The following is a 13,437-nucleotide window of genomic DNA, read 5'->3' as shown; positions in this document are numbered from 1 at the left end:
AGCCTGTGGAGTAGTGCCCTAGCATCATCAAACCAGGTTAATTAGTTACTTCATTATCAAAAAATTTTCTACCTGGATTTTCCTAGAATCACTCCTGACCCAGTATTAACCTAGGTCAACTCAACCAAGCTTATGAAATCAAATGAGACTTATGCTGGCACAGGCTGCTCAGAAAAACTGTGGATGGACCATCCCTGGAGGCATTCAAGGGCAGGTTGGATGGGGACCTGGGCAGACTGAGCTGGTGGGTGGCAACCAGCCCATTTCAGCGATTGGACCTAGGTGATCTTCAAGGTCCCTCCCACCCCTGAGCCAAACTATCATTTTATGAGACCACGTAAGGTGGCTAGAGCTTTTTTAAACCTTCCAGATCGAAGTATGAGTTTGGCCTTTAGGATCTCACATCAGGGAAGGAGGATGTCTGGTAATTTTAGTTTCTCCTGTTTCCTACTCTATTTTGGACCTCTGCAGTACTTCTGTACTTCTTTTCATGTTTTCAAAGTCGTTGTGCCCTCTCATTGTCTCAAGTGACAAACTAATTTCATGTCCAATATGAAGGACCAATCAGAGGCTAACTTTCTGTCTTTAATGATGTGTACTTGAACCATGACCTTGAAGTGAAAGGCTGTGTAGGTCTTTAGCATTCCCTTGACACTCCTGGATCCTTTACTTGTCCAGCCTATAAGCCAAACCTGTGTGCAAAAGGAACACTTACAATTTCTATTATGATCATTCTGCTGTGGCAGTACGCAGCTCTGGAAAAAATATGACTTATATAGTGCATGGGTTAGTAAAATTTAAATCAAGCAAATGTTTAATATTAAGCCATTTCATCTATTTCCAAAGTTAGGCAAATTTATTACAAAGTATTGAAATTGCACTTCAAGCCCTAAGGCTTGCAGTGTAGGAGCCTGCCTGATTAATGTAATTAAAGGAACAGCATAACTCAAAATTTATTAAAAATTAAATATATGTGGCCTTATTGTTTACCTCCAACTGACAGCATGATTTCTAGTTAAAAATTTGCATTGCTTACTATTTGACAAGCTGTTAAAGCATATCCCCTTTTCTCCTGCTGTGCATATGGCTAAAAGAACATAGGTTAAATGAAGCAATGGAAAAAATCTGGGAATTGTATTTTTGGTCACAGTGGCACTAAATTCACTGTTCTCAGTTTTACCGATAGCAGTTAATGCCAAAGAGGTGGAAAGCTCATGGCTGGAGGGCATCAGGCTGGGGAAGGGTAAGAAAATGCTTCCATGGACAGAATATTCTTCCCATCCATGATCACTTCATGTCATATACTGTAGTTTTCAATCAGCCAAAACCCAGCTTGCAGGAGGCGCCGAGCTACATGTATCAGACTAAATAATGCTTAGCTTGTAATTGTAATAACGTTCATTGTTTGCAAAGCTGGTAAAGTTTACACTGCATAAAAATACTGTCTTGCACAGTGCTTGTGAGATATGCTTGAGAGCACATGGCTAACAAATGCTGGCTAGCATATGAAGGAATCTCAGAAGTCCAGGAGGTTGGCTTTAAGAGATGGAAATGTAATTTTCTTCCCTCTGGTAAAAACTTACATTTTTTTTCCCCTGCAAAAGTTGCCTGCATGACTCCATTCTCTCCTACAGTGATGCTGCATTTTATTTCAGCCAATGTACTGATCAACAGCCTCTCCCAGAATAGAAGTTTAAAGGAAATGAAAAAAATGAAAAGAAGTTGGCAAGTGTACTTATATATGCAAATTTCACGTTAACACAGTTATGCTTTCAAAATTATGGCAACAGCAATAGAATTCTGCTGTTGTGATCACGGATAATCAAAGCAAGAAGGAAAAAAGCCAGCACTAAAATATTTTCAAAGGTATGAAAGTCTTTACTGTTGTGCAATTTACATTTACTTCTATTACTTGAAATTTCCTTTTGTCTGTGTGATTAGAATTTAAATGCTTCTGAAGTATATTAACAAATATAATTCCTGTTATATTGCAGAAATACTGTAGCAGTCCTCTTTTATGTTGAGAACTAAGTAAATTCCTTAATTTACTACTGAAATACTAAGCAAATTCAGTTAAAACATTTTGATTATGAACTCTTTGCTAAGGAATGAGCCATAAAGATGAACTAATACAGCACTTTTTACTCTGCTCACACATACACATACCACAAAGCCATTGCAATATTTTATACAACTGTAAAGATGGGACGCTTGCAAATTTGCAAGAACGCTTTCCCATTTAATCACCTACAGCTTGAGCACCAATTCTGCTATCAATACACACTAGGATAACATTGTGCATTTTTTGTATACCATCCCAGTAGGGTCCCTGAAATCACTTGGAGTGCTGTGAATTCAAGATACACAAACGGTATTGTAAATCATAATAGCATACTCAGAATTTACAGCACAGAGCAGTTAAAGACCTTAAAGGCATTAAAAACCTTCTCATAGGTGTCACATGATGAATTTATCCAAAGTTCTCCATCTCAACAATTCCTTTACTTTTCACATTCAAAATGTCTTTGCTGATTAGAAGTTACCGTTCCTTGAAGACTAAGTTCAAATCAATGTTATAATCACACTGGAGTCTCTGTACAACCTGTAATTCAATGATGTAAATTGGGTCTTAACTGGAGGCTGATTTTAAAGCGTTAATGGGACCCCCAGGTAAAAATGAAGCTGCAATACCTTCACAGCACCACCACTGTTTATTGCAGCACTGGGCAAAACTTGGGTACTCTTAATGAGAACCTTTGTTTATTTCCCCAGCTATATTGATCTTCCTGGACTTGATGCATGTATAACATTCTACAAAGAAGGTCTTTTATACAACTAAACATCACAGACCAAAGTTTAGATAACATTCATGCTATCTTTTTTTAGTCTTCAGCCATTCTTCCTTAGTTTTGGCAGGAAGAGAAAGGGGAAAACAACAATTTTAAAAGCTGATCTCTATGTTTCTGTATACACTGGAGTTATTGGCACCTGATTAAGTAATTACTTTTGCATCTCAATTCGGTTGTATTCTAACAGATAAGTGCTAAGAAGGAAAGCAGGTTGTCCTTGTGATTGTTTATTCTCAACAAGACCAATCTGTGTTAGTCTGTGAAGTGCCAGCTGTATTAAACTGGCAAATCAGCACAAAAAAAATCCTAGCACCTAACGTGCAGTCCTTAAACTTTCCTAATTCTTAAGTAAGCTTCCTTAACTCAGATTTCGACATTTTATTTTAATGCATACCGTTTCTTCCTTATTAGTGTTTGTAATGTTCCCTCCACTATGAGAGAAAATAATAATCCACAAGACAAGTTCTCATTTTATCTTGAACTTGTCACATATTAAGATTCTCCTACTCTGTCAGACTTGTAAGCTTGTCTAATGTCTGTTGTTTGTACCCAAAATTAACAAACTCTATCCACGCTGTATGGTTTTTCAGTTGCTCTGATTTTGATTATACATAATAATTTGTAATTTAAATTCACAGAAAGCGTGCCTTTGTAGCAATGTGTTTTCCTTGTCAGTTTTAAAGGCTTGGCTTTTACTGGCTGATACCAAAGCCCTGTTTTTTCAGCTCATTGCAAAGTTCCAGTAACGCCTGGACTGACCAATTACTTACAGTAATTTGATTATGCACCCTTTTTCTTTTATTATTTACCCACTTAACTGAGGACTGATCAGTTAGAGAGTCAATTAAATATGCTGCAATAAACCCAGTATGAATAAGAACAGCAGGAACTGAAGTCAAACTAGCAACAGATAAGAAACAGGGAGATAAGGCTGAAATCTTGTTTTTAACTTCTCTTATTTTTCTTGTGCGTTGCTATGCCAGGGTTCCAAACAGAAGGATATTACTCTAACATTCAGTAATTCAGAGAGCTGAATTTGCAAGCACAGCAGGGAGGGACAAAAGATAAAAACTTTGCAGTGGCAAAGTGAGCTACATTTGCTCCTCTACTTCTATCCTGACAATTTCTTGATTTGTCAAACAACATTTGATTAAACAGAAACAAACATGACTGCACTTCATCAATAGACTCAAGGGGTCATTCTCAAAATAGACAGAAACATAAAGATTTTTTTAGAAATCCCATGGGCTTCACCACAGTGCAAAACTGGTAGGAATTAAAGAAAAGAAAAAAGAAGAAAGAAAGAAAAAGACAAGTCAGCAACCGAGCCTCTAGCTATTAGTTGCTTTTAACCTATGCCTAGAGGGATAACAATAATGCTAAAACTGATAAAAGTCTCCAGCAACAAGCTTTAAGTCAGGGTAGAATCTTTAAGCACTCATTTGAAATACAGTTGTTACAGGTAATTTAACATTTCTCCAAATCTAAGTCTTTAGCTTCATCCTAACTCCTGGAGAGCACAAAAAGCTGGCAAAGCATCTTTCTTAGAACAAAAGAAAATCATTACGAGTCCTAAATGTACAACAGATAGTGATGAAAATGATGAATGGATGCCATGAATACAAAATGAACACAAAGAAAAACTCTGAGAGGATCTTAGGCAGATATTCAAACCATAATAAATTCTATGGAACACTCCTATCATTCCTCAATTTTATTAAAACAAGAGCAATATATGTAGTTTACAGACTTGGTTGCAAGGTATCTTTATTCACATCACACAACATTCAGTGAGTCTAAAGGATATAAACCCAAATTCTTGTCTGTTAGTGTCTGAAACTTCCCCCACAGCCCTGATCATGTCAAAATTCAAGCTTTCTCAAGCACAGGATGTTTTCACAACTCTGAGACCATATTTGGAAAGCCCTGCTCTAAATGAAGCATGCAACATTCATCTTTATCACTTAGAATCTATGCCATTGCCTTAGACTGTTTTCATGAGCCAAATCTGATATATAATGTCAAAATAAACTACTGAGCAATTGCAAAGAAGATATTGCTACTTCTGTAGTGTTACCTTAATAGAACAGAGCTACAGTAAAAGTTTTACCAAGTACATGGATTCTAACTTGAAGAAAACAGAGCATTAGCATGCAATACTTGCAAGATGCCCTCTGTACTGAAAGTAGTAACAGTATTTTCTGAAAGATGTTTTAATAGTATGGTTAGACCTTCCTATAGAAGAAATAAAAAAGATCAGAAGTGCCACTTGTTAGGAAAAAAAAAAATAAAATAAGAAAACAGTAAATTCATAGAAATACCACCTTAGCATCTTAAGGCCAGCTAGAGATGCTGCCCATTTTTATAAGCAAGCAAAAGCAAAAAACAGGTACAAAATGGTTAAGCATTCCTCCTCAGCTGTTCTAAGTTAGTCAAGAGGACAGTCAAGATGACTTGGCTACTGAATTTCCAACAATGCAATGGGAAGTCAAAGCACAAAATGCTGCAGATCATACTCTTAATCGTAAAACACTCCTAAAGACTCCAGCTGCTGGCTTTCCAAGATGCCCTGAGGACATACAGTGTAGTCTACCTGTCCAATGCTGTTTTACTGAGTGCAGTATCTGGAAGTACATAATGAGGTCTTAGTTTCTTTAAGAAAACAGTGGATCAGTGGAAGACCCATAAAACATGAGGTTAAGAAAATTACAAATATCATTAAAACCTATCTCCTAAAACAGTGGAACAAGAAACAGGGAAACTCAGTGAGCTGGAGCTGGTCATCAGCCCCACTGCAGAAGAGGAACAGAAGGTCAAAACATCTCCCTCCCCCATCATTAACAACCTATCCATGAGTCCTGTTTCAGTTTCAAATGACAAAAAACAAAACCAGCAGAGGAACTTGGTCATGGCCTCTGTCTTTGCTTGTGGCCCCCTTAACTCTTCTCTGCATAGCTGCACACAGGCTACCTCTGCTCAGGCTTGTGACTATGCTCATATTTACATTTTCCCTTTAGGTCCCCAGTAGGTACAAGGAAAGAAGGACATGAGAAAGGCTCTAAGCCAAGGTATATGGCTCTCTCTCCTGAACCATCTGGCAGTTTCTTTCCATATTTTCAATGCCCTATGATGATGTTGCAGCGTATTTGGCCCTTCGTGAAAGAATCAGGCATTACATTGTATAAAGTCTGTCTCTTTGCTGAATGTCTTCCCCATTTGAATCCTAATGAAAACATTCTGATTGATTACCCTGAACCTAAGCGGTGCCAGAAGTCTTCCACAAGCCTCATATGTTACAAACAACAAATAAATACATATGTTGAAGAAAACAGTTGCTTTGTTAATGTTCTATTTACACAGCTGGGATCTTGGGAATTTTATCTATCTGTATATTCAGTAGGCAAGAGAGATTAATGTAAAGTGCCAGTTGGTAAGAGGAAAAAAAAAAACAACAAACCCTAGAAAAAGAAGGCTCCCCCTAATCTGTCTTTCTCGGCTCCATTCCCCATGCACCCGCATGCCTCCCCCGTAACCACAAAGTACGGAGTAACTGGAGAGGATTCTGCACAGACAGATGTAATTTATAACAAAGACAGGAAAAGGCAACCCTAACTCAGAGCTTGCTGCCCTTCCTATAAAGTTCACCTCCTTACCAAGAAAAAGCAGAGAATAATTTGTTTGGTTTCTGTACTCAACTCCTTTTTTTCTTTTATTGTAAGAAGTTTCCATTGTCCTTTTATGTTTTGATTATTGAGTAAGTTTAAAGACTTGCCAAATAGCCCAAGATTGTTAACAGACCACCACTATTTAACTTTGAATGCTTTAAAAAAATAAAGGCAGAGTTCACATTAATATTCTATGCCCTCATTTTATTTATTATCTTTTCTTTGATACTTAAACAATTTTCCTAGCTGAGGTTTATTAAATGTAAGCCTAAGTAGCAATATAAGTTACCTCACATATGAACCGCACAGCCAATAAAACTCAGCTTTCTAATTAGTAACACTGCGTTTTGCCGAGGGTAGCATATTTATAGGAAATTGAAGGATCATTTTATGAATTAAATATTCAAATACATTGGAACCAATGTTTAGTTAAAATTCTTCATATTGTATCTTATGACAAGTAATAAAATTAAAGGTGAAAGTAGAAGACTTCAAATGCACCAGAAAGTTTTGTATAAAAGGAACTTTAAATGTCTTTAAAACTTATCTGTTATTTAGACTAGAATACATTCATCTTCTCATAAAACCAACCAAAAGGATAAAAAGTTATTAAAATGTGTATTGATTATAAATCATCTCAGTAAGGAAATGCCACACTATTTATTTATACGAATAAAGTCACAATTGTATTCATAACATAAGGTCACAAGATGTATGCATTTGATACATACAGACGCACCCATGGGGATACATTCCCATGGAATATTACGTTACTTGTCCATTCCACAGATACTTTTAAGAGCATGATTTAATCTTTAAGATGATGAAAACCTGGAGATGAAAGTAGTGGGTGCAAAAATAGTTGTGCGCTGCAATGTAACCCTATGGATTTCTACCCACCAGTTAATAGAAAGTGATACTGAAAAACTGGGAAACATGGGAAACTGCTCCAACAAACCAGTCACCAGTGTCTTCACACTGGACCATCAGGTATCCAAATGATACCTGTCTGTCCTCAGGTACTTTGCTTAAGCACTTTAAAATTTGCCACATTTCAGCCAATCGCACTGCCTTACATTTACATACCTAGAAATACTGATCTATAAATGTTTTTTAACATGTTATAGTCTCACAACACAGCAATTAGTCTTCTGGATCTTAAAACACTCTGATAAGAAACAACAACAACAACAACAAAAAAAAAACAAACACAAAATTCCTACTTGGCCTGCATTCCAGCAAATAAATACGCCATTATTGCTGCGATCAGAACGATGAATGTTAACATCCACATACACAGAGAAATCAAGTCACTTTCTAAATAATTTTTAAAAAATCCACACAGCACATCTGTGTATATGTAAATCCCTGCACAGTTCCAGAAATGTTTCACCACCAGCAATTTAAGGTTTTTTCCTCTCTCTCCTATTTAACATCATACAATCAAAAATGCAATGCTCCAAATACTATACAGCTGAAACAAAAATTATAAGCCTTAAATCCACATATACATATTTTCTCTGGTTTCTTCAGCTTTTCATCCTCCAGAGTGACAAGCAGTGTGACCTCAGTCAATTCCCAGTTTAACTCTACGTATATGCATAGATCCACCAAAACTAAATTTTACAAGTACTCAAAAAGAGGTATTTGTGTATCTTCAGTGCTGGTAACTGAGTACAGCAAATTCAGTCTTTGTAAAATGAGAGTTTTCTAACGTGCAAGATATGCTTAAAATATTTCAAGTAATAATGCATACAATCCCAACAGACATCACTTTTCATTCAGTGTAATCACAAGACCTTCAAGATCCCTCTGGTTATAGCCATAGCAAAATTCAAGATCAAAGGACCGAATCTCAGTTATTTTTGTCACCAAAAAGCACTGGCTCTCCAGCAGCTTATTTCAGTAATCAGGTCTCTGGTACGACCCACTTCTGTAATGGACATCAAAAATTTTCCCTCAGACATCAAAAGCCCAAGTACCAGTTCACTAGATTTAAACATTCATAATTGTAACATAATAAACCTACTCCTGGAGCTGTAGTTTTCATCTTCATTGTAGTAAAGGCTTGAGGGACAATTTTTTAAGGAAAAAATAAATAAGGATGTGGAAATTAAAGAAAAATGGGATACAACATGATGTGGGTTTATAAAAGTTACGTGATGCCAGACTGATTTCAGAGTTTACTCAATATGATAATATATTTTCTAGACAAAAAGAATGTGTGAGACACGAATGCATGAGAGGCAAGGAATATCATACAGATGGGACTGAATGACCTTGAAGAATATTCACTCTTGCATTTAATGAGAAATTGTGAGGTGACACTGTTGGGGCACAATTTTTAAAAATCTGCAGTGCACTGAGAGTACCTCAGCTGGAAAACACAGTGATAAAGGAAAAGCAGAATAGCAGATCTACGACAAGAGAACCACATGATACAGTTATGAAATGTGTGACTGATTCTAGGACACATGTAGATTATTCCCAAAGAGAAGAAAGCAGTATTATCATTGTACAGGGTCTTGCTTTTATCTCAGCAACAATACTATGTGCAGTTTGGTCACTTATGCTCAAACAAAACTAATTTAAAGTAGAACAATTACAGAAAATGACCAACGGGATGACTAAAGGCTGCTGTGTACATAAGAATGCATATAACAAAAAGCCCATCTTAAAAACAGAGATTAGAGAAGACTGGCTTTTCAAATTTAGCTAAATGAAGGCTGACAATAAGATTGCTGCCTCTTTATATGCTAGAAAAATAAACACTGTGAACCGTACAAGATCTAAAGGTCAATACTGGCACAAATTGGCACATGGATAAGTACATATAAGCCTGTTGTGAATACATTTAGATTGGAAATTAAAAATTTTAGAATCATTACAGCAATCAGGCTCCAGAGCAGTTTTCTAACTGGAATAGCAGAGACAAAAAAAGTTAACTTCTTAAGCTTGATTTAGAAACATTTCTGAGGAGGATTATATATGTTTGCCTACGAGAAGGCAGCAATAGATCTGAAAATCGCAGAGGTCCTTTCCAGTAGTATGCTCTTATTTCCTTTGAACTAGTCTTGATATCTTTGCTATGCTAATATTTACAAAACAAAGCTACAGTAAATCAACTCGGTGGTTTTTAAGCATTACAAATATTTGAAACCTTCAAGCTTTAAAAAGCACACACTCTATTAGCTGGGGAATGGGTCTCTCTGGTGTGAACTGATACTCACAGAAATGTTCTGGTTTCATACATCCTTGAAATAGAGTTCTCAAGAAATCACTGAGCAAATTTGTTTAAAAAAATGATTGGTTAACCAAACTAAATGTGCAACACCAAATGAGAATTATATATCAAAGCGAAGCCCCAGACTTCAGGACTTTCGCCGTGAAGAAAGCTTAATTTGCTTTCAAATAGTATATAGTTTCAAATAGCTCTTCCTATTCATGGAAGGGATTTTGGTTCAAACTTAAAACCCAGGAGGTAATAACAACAGCAACAAAAACCAATCAACAAACAAGAATTAAAAAAGAAAAATCCCAACCAATCAACCAAACAAAATAAAACCCACCCACATTTGTGTAAGGACTAGACATATTCCAAAAGCTTAATGTTTCAGAAACTAAGAGTACATGGAAAGACAGCATTAATGGAAACTGTTTTGGAGCTGTAAGTACAGGGGATGATACTTAGTGACTGCTATAATACTGAGTCTGCACTGCCATTAAACTTAATCTTCAATATTTTTATTGCAACCTGACCCACTATGACATCTCTAAAGAAAATTACATTGTACACTACTACTTCAAGAAGTCAAACTTAGCTAGTCATCTGGGCCATAAAATAGCAGATTACTCCATCAGGCTGGCTAAAGCAGCCAGGAATAAAACTAGATTTACCAACCACATTATTTTTATTAGGAAATGTTTCAAAGCAGACATAATCCCAGAAGACCTTAGACTCATTCCATCCAAAAATACACAATGGAGAGCAGCAAAAAAACATGAACTGCAGTATAAGATACAATTTGTAAATCTAGAAAAAAAAAAAGAAAAAAAAGAAAGAAAAAAGAAAAAGAAAAAAAGGGCAGCAATGCCTCACCCTATCAAAGCAAAATAAACTAGCTGGAAATAGAAAATAATAAAAACTTCTACAAAATTAATGCATTAACAATTTAAACATTTGTTAGAAGATCTGACGTGTTAATGGGTGTTGCTCCATTGAATCCCTGCACATCAAGATTTAGTCTGTACTCTGTTTTCTTTCTTTGAATTTGCAGGCTAATATAAGAGCACTAAAATCACAGCTAGAGGGCAAAACCTCCAGAAAGGATAAAAGGTAGAAACATTATTTTTAAAAATAGCATTCCTTAAGATCTGTGGTATGTTAGTCCTACATGCATTTTAATTTGGTTACAGTCACAGCCTCACTAAAGCTGTTTCTCTTCTGTTGTCCTTCTAAATGTAGGGAACCACTCATAATAGTAACAAAGCAAACAAACAAAAATAAGCACTGAATTTGCTTGGCAATCTTAACACATCTTATTATCTTCCTGTACCGTTGTATTTTCTAACTGGTATATGTGCATATGTAATATATAGGTCTTTGTAGATCTGGAGTGAATGAGAAGTAAGGGATTTGATAGCTGGAAATGCAATTTTAAATTTTAAAGACTGCCAAACTAGGTTAGATTTATGATGTGTGTTTTATCATCTAAGTAAGCCTTCATTTCTTTCAGTGTTAACCTTTTTTTTTTCCTAGGCAGTATGATCACCTCAGGCAGTTTGATTTAAAGGCTTTAGCCTATGCAGAAATATATTTAAATTAGCCAATCATTTGTTCCTTTTTTTTTTTTCCTTTTTTTTTTTTTTTTTTTTTAGATTTAAATACTGCCTGTATTTCACAAAGTTGGCTTTATTATGCTAGCTGCATCAAACTCAGAATATTAATCAGACTATGAAGCTCCACTAATTATGTTCCATATTTAAGTAACTTAGATTTTGTTAAGTGGCAAGCCCATACATATTGTATGCATAATCTAACTCAGTTTTGAGTCATTTCCCTTTTCTTGTCTGATTTTATTCTACAGGAAACGACAGGGTCATTTGGAAATAAATGCAGTGAAAGATCAAAAAGGAAATCTGATTGAGAACACTGTATAATTGCCCACACCAGAGAAAAAATAAAATTCAATGGGCGTATAATCCATTGCTACAAGATTTATCTGGAAAACACATACCATGGCTTCTATGAAAGGATATTCATTACAACACTAAGGATTGCTTTTATTTGCTGTAGCTGAATCTCTTGTAAAGATGTAGGTCTTCATATTAGGCTAGTGGGCTTTTATTCAGTAGGTAATATGTTCAGCACACATGGAACACAAATTGCTAAAGCAAGCCATCTCAGTTGGAGCAAATCTTGTCTCCAAGTCATCACTTGCAAAATAAGATAGTACTGATTAAGCTTTTAGAATACAATGCTGCTTCTGATTTAGGCAAATGTGGTCATTACAATTTACTGCCTCTCATTCCAAAAGAACAGCTTTTATTGCTGAAGGTAATGTTAGCAGCAGTGAGTTTAGGAGTTAGAAAACATCCAGCTGTTTGCTATGGTATGTCTACAGAGGCTTTATTTTTATTTATTTATTCTAAAATGGTGATCTACATAGCATGACAACAGTCAACCTTTCATCACAGATTTATCATCTACTTTTAGCACACAGATTTCCCCGACAAATCTCCAGTCCCTTCTGCTTGCTGAGCACATGCACTGCAGAGCACATGACTCCAGGCGTGCTCCTGCTGTAGCCATGTGCATCAAACCACATCTGACCCTCTAACTTGTCAGGCTTTGACCTCTTCATCTAAGGGACTGGAAAACTAGAAGATAACTCTCCTTTTTCACAGATAAGTATTTCTACAGAAAGAGAGCTTTGAGTCTATGCTAGGTTCAACGCTCATCACATTTTAGCATATTAAACAAGACCAGATAATTCCATAAATTTGTATAAATTTGTGTAGTTTTGAAGTGCTAAACTGTAACTAGTTGAAGAACAATATTTTATATATATATTATATAATATGAAATAAACTCTATACATATATAAGTATTGATCATCTTGGATGTTACATGGTGGCTGGACAAATTAAAAGAGTCTCCATGATGGGACTCAAAATACAAAACAGTTTAAACCAAACTGATGTATAGGTGAAAAAAAAAGCACAAAAGCCAGAAGAGAGCAGCAGCTAAAAATTGTCATGAAGGTTTCTGTAACAGTTATATTTAAATTGGGCTTCTTCCTTTATGGATTACCACCAAAATCCTTCACAGAAACATATTTCTGCTGTTCCATAGTGGAAGCTCTACCCTCAGTAGAGGTGGTACTTCCAACTGGGCAGAGTAGTAATTTTCTGTAGCTTCAAAACTGTACCACTGTATGCAGATCGTAAACAGTGAGAAAAGAATATCTACAACTGATACCTTGCACAGATTTACTCAAGGCATTATGTAATCAAAGCCTCATTAAAAATCTATCAATTGGAAAGCTCTAGTCAACCATCAGTCTTTTTAGCTAACAAAACTAAGCAACCTTAGCAGCACAATGTTGAAGTCCTGCTCTACTTGCTTAATGAGTTTTGCTGATGATTTCAGGAAAGCGAGAATTTTGAGCCACTTTACAAATAACCTCAGAATAAGTCACACGTAAAACAAAGCTATTTTAAAAGTGACATCGGAAGAAATTATTCTCCATTGTTTATAGATCCAATCCACTAGCTAAATGTGCAAAAAAAAAAAACATTTTCCAATGTGCTAACTTAACTTTGCTATGAACCAAAAGGCTAAAATATGTGCCAAAAAAGAAATTACACTACCATACCTCTCAGAGCAACCACTTGTCTCCTAAATTACGAATGTAAATTCT

At 35.9% G+C, this 13,437-nt stretch overlaps 1 protein-coding gene across 2 annotated transcripts in view; it reads right to left on the bottom strand.

Moving 5' to 3' along the window:
• The window catches only part of CABCOCO1 (ciliary associated calcium binding coiled-coil 1), a 124,166-nt gene that overhangs the window by 17,812 nt on the left and 92,917 nt on the right, over positions 1–13,437 (bottom strand). The window lies entirely within an intron of this gene.

Source organism: Coturnix japonica, chromosome 6, assembly GCF_001577835.2.
Source record: "Coturnix japonica isolate 7356 chromosome 6, Coturnix japonica 2.1, whole genome shotgun sequence".
Lineage (NCBI taxonomy): Eukaryota > Metazoa > Chordata > Aves > Galliformes > Phasianidae > Coturnix > Coturnix japonica.
Note: the sequence above shows the minus strand (reverse complement) of the source record. Positions and strands in the feature narration are given on the sequence as shown.